The following is a 9,279-nucleotide window of genomic DNA, read 5'->3' as shown; positions in this document are numbered from 1 at the left end:
AACCGGACACGATCTCTACCCGATTGCCAGATTGTGTTATCTGAAATTCAATGTAAAATAGGTCAATTCCAGACCGAATCCTCAATACGTGCCACAAGCTTCTAATTATAAACCGAATCTTGAGTTCATCCGACTGTTGGACCGTTAGCAGATTATGTAAATGGATCGTATGCATAACCTGTTGTGGCTTTTGAATAGTTGCTAGCAGGAGAAGAATACTCGAAAAAGATATTGACTACGGATGACAATTCAACGCAGGGCGTGTGGGGGAATGGATTGGAGTGCACGAGTGGTCCAAAGGTGTGCTTGTCAAATTGGGCCTTCGGTCGATTCGAACTAACGGTTTCGAGAATATTTTCCACCGTGTTTTCTCTACATCAATACGCGCGGGGAATCATTAGTTTTGTTTCTGTGATTTGATATCAAAAGGTAACCAAGATAAGGTGGAACTGAAGAATAATCTTGTTGGCTCAATATGGGAGCTGAGTTAGAGAATAAAGTTTGATCATAAATATATCATCCAGAATAGAAGCGCAGCGTCTGGAAACATATCGAATCAAGACTCGATGCATTTGGTGGCGTCATTAAAAAAGACATCTCATCAATAAGTTTTCTAACAACACTCTTTCTATTTTCTAACAGTCTCCAGTATGCCCGAAGATATTTTCAATCTCCCGCGCTCTTCTCACCTTGGAGAAAGTTTTGAGAACACAGCTCTCTCGATTCAAGAACTTGTCTTTGCGTTGTCCGTTTATGTGACCGTGTTTGACTTTTACCTCACGAAAGAAGCATAATGACATGCAAAACCGAAAAGGAATGGAAGAATCGGATCATCTTGAACGTTGACTGCTAGATAACCAATTTGAATAAAATTAACATTTCTTGTGTGTGTGTCACCAATTTCGTTTAAGTTTCTTCCAATTTCGGAGATTTTTCGCTTTTCAGAAAATTCAACTCCATTTGCATGATATCCAACCGAAGTTTAAACAAGTGTTACAAATAATTCGTACCTCAATGATAACCAATAATAAGGTACTGAATTTATTCGGGCCGAAATCCACCTGCATCATTGTGATAATACTTTTACTTAACTTTATGGTGAATTCGCGATGACAGTGGTACAGTTTCGATGTCTAGTGTCGACTTTGAATTTGGATCCCTAACTCGATAGTTTAAATTCTATCAGATTAGATGGCCAACCCAGTTCTTAAATATTAAAATTTTAATGAACATTTGTACATCACTAGCTGACCCCCCGGCAAACTTCGTCCCGCCAAAAATTTGTGTTTTGTTATCAAAACCTTCAATCATCCACGTTTTCTTACTATGAGCAAGTTCATAGGTCCAATCGCAGAACTGTTCATTGATTGATCTTCTAATTGACCCCGTTGAATTTAAATGTTTCTTACTCCCTAAAACCTCCACAACCCAAATGTGGCTCAGAATGCTTGATTAGTTCTTGAATTATGCAGAAATGTATGCTTCATTAGCATGGCAGTTTTTCCATTCCGAGTGCGTAGCGTCCAACTTTTTGAAGTACGATGTAACTGCATCACGAATTTCTTCAGTGTTATCGAATCGTTGACCGCCGAACGCCTGTTTCATCACCGTACTATTGTGAAATTTTGGACCGATTAAGAACCGCGATTAAGAACAAAAGGCCAGGTTTAGTGACGAAAGGAGTGTTCCTCATCCACGATAATGCGCGGCCCCATTCTGCTCGAAATTATGGAAGCGAATGGAAATTATAAGCGAATTCATTAAATCTCATGAACATGATGGTATAACACGACAAACATATTTAAAGGGCTTATTTACTATTAGTGCTCCCTTGGCCGAGTGGTTAGCGTCATAACTAACATGCCGGGTGTTCGGGTTCGATTCCCGTTCTGGTCGGGGGATTTTTTCGTCAAAGAAATTTCCTCCGACTTGCACTGTGATCACGCGTATTCTAGAGCTTGCCACTCAGAATGCATTCAAGACGTGTTATTTGGCATAGAAATCTCAATTAAGTATAAATAAAAATGACGCAAGTAATACTACGTTGAGACGGCGAAGTTCCTCTAGGAACGTTAGTGCCATTGAAGAAGAAGAAGAAGATTTACTATTAAAAAGACAATAAATTACAAATATTTTTTTAAATATCTCGAGAATGGCTCGAGAAGGAGATTGATAATAACCTTTTTTGTTTTAAATAACATCAGGATTCATAATTTGTGAGTAAAAATGACTGCTAACATACAAAAACTCGAAGTTTCGAAAATTCCTAAAAATTCGATGTTCCACAACATTCGTCAAAAATAGTTTTACTATATTGGGCCCATTTTTTAAATTTTCTACATGACTTCTATTTTATATGAAAAAATTGAAAAAAATATAAAAAATACATATTTTTTGATTTCGCAAATTAAAATTTTATTTTGTAAATAAAAAAAGAGTACTAATTTTTCTTCTCAGTGTATTTTTTTTTCAAATTAAGCCAACAATACTCTATAACTCTTTCTAACACACTATTTCGGTACGACTCATATTTTTTGAGATATAAATTATCAAAGATTTCTCTTACTCAAATCGATACGCCCTTTTCAAAAGTTACGCTTGAGTCAAAAAATGAACCATGATGATGTATTTGGAAAAGTTGTTGGAAATTATAAGCAAATTCATGAAAATTAATGAACATGACGGTATAACACGACAAACATATTAAAAGGGATTATTTACTATAAAAAAGACAATAAATTAGAAATATTTTTCAAATATTTCGAGAATGGCTACATTTAGAAGGAGATTGATAATAACCTTTTTTGTTTTAAATCACATCAGGATTCATAATTTGTGGCTAAAAATGATTGTTAACACACAAAAATTCGAAGTTTCGAAAATTCCTAAAAATTCGATGTTCCACAAAGTTCGTCAAAAATTGTTTTACCATCTTGGGCCCATTTTTTAAATTTTTCTGCATGACTTCTATTTTGTATGAAAAAATTAAAAAAAATTGAAAAATATGTATTTTGGATATTGCAAATTGAATTTTTATTTTGTAGATAAAAAAAAAGAGTACTAATTTTTTTTCTCAGTGTACATTTTTTCATATTCAACCATCAATACTCTATAACTCTTTCTAAGACACTATTTCGGAACGACTCATAGTTTTTGAGATATAAATTATCAAAGATTTCTCTTACTCAAATCGATACGCCCTTTTCAAAAGTTACGCTTGAGTCAAAAAATGAACCATGATGATGTATTTGGGAAAGTTGTTGGAAATTATAAGCAAATTCATAAAATTTTATGCACATGATGGTATAACATGACAAACATATTAAAAGGGATTATTTACTATAAAAAAGACAATAAATTAGAAATATTTTTTAAATATTTCGAGAATGGCTACATTTAGAAGGAGATTGATAATAACCTTTTTTTGTTTTAAATCACATCAGGATTCATAATTTGTGGCTAAAAATGATTGTTAACATACAAAAATTCGAAGTTTCGAAAATTCCTAAAAATTCGATGTTCCACAAAGTTCGTCAAAAATAGTTTTACCATCTTGGGCCCATTTTTTAAATTTTCTGCGTGGATTCAATTTTGTATGAAAAAAATAAAACAAAAAATAAAAAAAAATAAAAAAAAAGTATTTTGGCATCACATTTTGGATATTGCAAATTGAATTTTTATTTTGTAAATAAAAAAAAGGATACTAATTTTTTTTCTCAGTTCAAAAATTTCTCTCACTAAAATCAATACTCCCTTTTCAAAAGTTACGCTTGTGTCAAAAAATTCCCAATTGCTTTAAAAAATCATATTTCCTCCAACCCAAACGGAATACACACTTTCATTGGAATCAAAAATACAAGTTTTTAAAATCTGCGTTTTTAGGACGATTTCATTCGGAATAGCTGCAATTTAAATTACGACTGATTTTTGAATAGGGACGGATTTCATGCCAACTAGTCCTAGCAGTTGCCAGCACTATCTGAGATAGCAGTGGAACGTTGTGGGTGCATACTTGAAGTCTTCGAAAAAGAATTAAACTACTTTTTGAAAAGGTCCAATTTTTTTCTATATTTTTTTACAAAATAATATAACTCAAAAATTATAATACCTACAAAATTCGGGTCAAAGGATGCCTTCTCCTGGATGGCACTAACGTTCCCAGTGGAACTTTGGTCTTCTCTACGTAAGTATTACTTGCGTCATTTTTATTAGTAGTACTTTGTTGAGATTTCTATGCCGAAAAGTACGCCTTGAATGTATTCTGGAATGGCAAGCTCTAGAATACGCGTGACCACAGTGCAAGTCGGAAGAAATTTCTTTGGCGAAAAATCCCCCGGCCAGAACGGGAATCGAACCCGAACCCTCGGCATGATAATGTGGGACGCTAACCACTCGGCTCAGTCAAAGGATGAAATGTATGAAACTGTTTAAATTTTTATAAAAAAAAAACTTTAAAAATTGTTTAAAGAAAAATTACATTGAAATAAAATATTATTTAAAAAATTAAAATTTATTTTTCTCAAAAAAATTGTTTTTTCAATCCCCAAAAAAAATGTGAATATTTCTTACAATTTAAAACAAGTCACCCATACATTGGAAGACGGACATTTTAACAGGGATTTTTTCCTAACAACAACTTTTTCATGTTTTCTTCGTGGAGGCGATCTGGCGTAATTGTAACATCCATACCTCTCACGCAGATATCACAAGTTCAATTCTCACTCCCGAAATTCTTCCAAAAATAGAAGTAAAACTGACGAACCAGCCGAAATGTGTTAAAAGTCACTATAATAGAGAAAAAAAAGTTCTCTTCAAAAAAAAAATACAACTAATCCTAATTTTGCTTAAAGTCAAGGCGATATAGCGTATTCGACAAAGTTTTAGATCTTATTAAAACACGAACTTTCGTCGAAGACGTCAATTTTCTATCTTTTATAGTTTCTGGAATATATGGAATTTTGGTGTGAAGGTTCCTGATAAACTGATGTTTTACTCATAAAATTTTTGTGTGTAAATTCTCGCGTTCGACTTGTTTTTGACATGTTTCTAAATGTAAAAAAAGTTTTCAGAGCATGTAAATCGCGATTATTTATACATAAAAATGTTACGAATTAAACATTAATAGTAATTTTTCAAATAAAAACTGAAAATGTTGATGTTGGAAAAAAATTTCTCTGTAAAGGTGCCCTTCTTCAGATGTATGAAGACAAAATGTAAGGGCTATTCAAATCTATTTTTTCAGGATTTAAAAATAAATATTTTTGAGAAAAAATAATTTCAAAAATATTTTATTTAAATGAATACTCAAATAATTTACTATATTTCATTCTAACCGGTGTTCAATAAAAAATGAGAATTTTTTCAATACCTTTCAGTAACTCAAATAAAGAGGGTAAAATTTTCTTTCTCCAAGAAAAGTATTCTTTGGGCTCCCTAGAAACAGTAGGCGTGTTTGGTTTTGCTAGTTTGAATTTAGTCAAAGCAAAGATGGCGTCGAAACAGCACGTGCCCCACGAACGCATTGTACGGTTCTACGAAACGCATTTCCAGCAAGGAAAAAAGTTCACGGTGGCACATTTTAAGGAAGAAAATGTACCTGTCAGTACGGTATATCATATCCTGGGTTCACTGAACGTAGAGCGGAAGGTCGGAAGTGGTCGTCCGGTGACAATAATGACGAAGCAGAGGAAGACATCGTTAAAGAAACTGTTTGACAACAAGGACGCAACTAACCTGCGTGACGCCGGTCGGAAATATGGCTGCTCTCACGTATTGATCCATCGGACCCTCAAAATGGAAGGAATCGTCTGCAGGAAGAAGACGAGGTCGCCGGAGTACACGTAGGAGCAGATTGAGACGGTTAAATCACAGTGTCGGTGGATGACCAAAAAATACCGCGGGACGTCTTTCGTTCTGGACGACGAAAGCTATTTTCCGCTGTCCAAAACGCATATTCCAGGAAATGATAATTACTACCCAGCGACAAGTCATCCACACCGCCTGAAGTGAAATACAAGTTCAAGCACAAGTTTGAAAAAAAGGTTATGTTGTACATCGCCATTTCCGACCGGGGCATTTCAAAGCCTTGGTTTAAGCCGAACGGTCTGGCAATCAACCAACAAATCTATCGAGAAGAGTGCCTCGATAAAATCCTGTTGCCGTTCCTGAACGAGCATCACGCGGATGGGAAGTACGTCTTCTGGCCGGACAAGGAGTCTTCCCATTACGCCAAGAAGACGCTGGCGTATCTTGAGGAGAAAAAGATACCGTTCGTGCCGAAACCCAACAAACTTGCCCCAGTGCCGCCCAATAGAGGATTTCTTTGGCTCACTCAGTGTCCTAGTGTATAAAAACAATTGGAGGGACAAGGACACGAAGCAACTGACTACAAGAAGCCGGAATTGTTTCCGGCAAATGAACGTAAGTGCCGTACAACGTTCTTGTGAGAGCATCGCGACAAAGTTGCGTCGAACAGCAGATCACGACCCTTACTCAAACATTCACTGACATTTTTTTGAAGAAAATACATTATGTTATTAATAAAAAAAATACTGAAATCGATGAAAAAAAAATTTTGTTATATGTGATTGAAAAAATTTTCATTTTTTTATTTAACACCCGTTATAACCAACATTTTGTAGGTCTTATAGTTTTTTTAATTAAGATCATAAAAAAGAACAAAAACTCAAAATTGAAAAAAACCATTTTTTAAGGAAAAATGTCATTGAAAAAAAAATATTTTGAAAACTAAAATTCATTTTTCTCTAAAATGGTTTTTTTAAATTTTGAACAAAATAGACATGACAACAATTAATATTTCCAACAAGTCACCCACACATCGGAAGAAGGGCACTTTCACAAGGAAAAAGTTTTTATAACAACAACTTGTTCATGTTTTCTTTGAAAAAATACTTTTTATTTTTCAACTAGTCATATTTTCATGTTTAAATTATTGTTTTTGTACATGATTATCGTACGTGTTCTGCAGACGGTTTCTATTGAGAAACATGTCAAACGCGAGAATTCACACGCAGAAATGTTATGAGTAAAACATTATTTTTTCAGGAATCTTCATACAAAAGTGCCATATATTCGAGTAACTATAAAAGATAGAAAGTGCACATCTTCGACAAAAGTTCATATTTTGATAGGGTCTAAAACTTTGTCGAATCTTTAGCCTTGAGTTTAAACAAAATTAGGATTAGTTGTAATTTTTTCAAAGAAAAGATGAAAATGTTGTTACAAAAACTTTTTCACTGTAACAGTGCCCATCTCCTGTATGTATAATTTTTGGAATTTGTAAGGACTATTTATAAAACAGCCCTTATCTAATAAAAGTTCAGTAAAACCATGTATAAACATCACACAATTTAGAGGGTTATAAAAAAACCTTTTTATGATTTATTTTGATGTATTGATACGACTGTAACCACCCATAAATAATAAACCAAATAAATTAAAAATTGATTTAATACAGATTTGTTATACAGATGTTTTTGCTAAAAATACAGATACACAGATTTTTTCAGAAATTTTTAAAGAATTTAATGTGGCAACTTGTTCATAATGCCTCTCTCATAGAAATCTTGGTTCTTATTGGAGAAAAACTCTAACAATAGATTTTTAACACCTTCGTCGCCCAGGGCGATTCGGTCGAGTTTCTTGCGGGGCCCACATTCAACTGTCGGTGCGCTAGGGAAATAAGTGAGCAACGATGATAATTAATTCGGGTTCGATTCAGGACTACTTTTCTGTTGAATTCGAATGAAATCAACCGACTGCTGATTAGAAAACTTATAAAAATATTTTTCAGTCAATTATTCAGTGTTGCCAATGATAATAAAAAATGAAATTCAACCGAACGTACGTGGTCTATATACTGTATCCGATGACGATGAATAACCATAATTCTATAGAAGAATATGAAATATTCTGTTCAATCGATTGCGAAGATTCTGTGAATATATCATAACATTTGTGGGAAAATAATCGTCATAAACTATATCACTGGGGGACCTTCGGATATGGAGGTCTCTGACTCTAGTTCCCTCCTAACGGATAAAAAAAAGTCACTCAAACGTGTTCCAAATACGGAAGATACTTCTTCTGGGGACGAGTCAGCTAACCCTACCAAGCCTCCCTCCAAAAAACTAGCAAATCTCCCATCTGCCCTTAACGATCCCACTCTACCTTCAACCTCGTCTTCTCCCTCTGTTCTTCCCGCTCCTTCTCAACCTTCGCCTTCCCACTCTCAATCCCCGTCCTCGCCTTCCCCCCCTGTTATTCCCACTCCCCGTGTAAAGGTCTATCCAGAAGATGCGCCCGGAACTGGTCCCTGGGTTGTTTTCTTCAGGCCTAAGCCAAATGGAAAGGCGTTGAGAGTAATGCAGATCGCGAAAGATCTGGCAAGGTATACCTCTGTTTCGGAAATTTCGAAGGTTAGACCAAACAAATTGCGAGTTGTCGTGAATGATCGAAAAGACGCAAACAAGATTGTTGTCGATCAGCATTTTACAATTGAGTATCGGGTCTACATTCCCTCTCACATAGTCGAAATTGAGGGTGTGATAACCGAAACGGGCTTGACGTGCGAATACATTACGAGTGAAGGTACCGGCCGTTTTAAAAAACTGCCCTCGACGACTGTTAAGATCTTGGGTTGCCGCCAGCTCGGAACAGTCTCCCATGAAGGAGAAGAAAAGAAATTTACGCCGTCCAACTCGTTTCGAGTCACCTTCGCTGGTTCAGCTCTGGTAGATAAATTGAGGTTAGCCGTGCGACTTTTTATTCCAAAGCCAATGACTTGTCTAAAGTGCAAGTCAGTTGGTCACACGGCTGCTTATTGTGCCAATAAAGAACGATGTGCCACTTGCGGAGAACAACATGAGGGGAAATCCTGCAGTGCGACTGAGCATAAGTGTCCATATTGCGGGGGATCCCCACACGTGCTCTCAGCTTGTGAAACATACAAGGCTCGCTGGGAGAAACAGAAGCGCTCTTTGAGGGAACGCTCTAAACGCACTTTCGCAGAAATTTTGAAGGGCGCTTCTCCACTGGCTCAAGAACAACAACCAATCAATACACACAATGTCTTCGCTACGTTGCCAGTTGACGAAATGGAAGCGGATACAGCTAACGGGGGCACGCCGTTTATTTCTCAAGGGAATCCCCGGCGCAAAAATGTGACCACTCTCAAAGTTCAAGGACAAGTCCCTCCGGTGATAACCCCTGTTAGCTTGCCCAAAAAATCGAGTGCAGCGGATAAGCAAAATCAGGTCC

Source organism: Toxorhynchites rutilus, chromosome 3, assembly GCF_029784135.1.
Source record: "Toxorhynchites rutilus septentrionalis strain SRP chromosome 3, ASM2978413v1, whole genome shotgun sequence".
NCBI lineage: Eukaryota > Metazoa > Arthropoda > Insecta > Diptera > Culicidae > Toxorhynchites > Toxorhynchites rutilus.
This window is presented reverse-complemented; position numbering follows the sequence as displayed.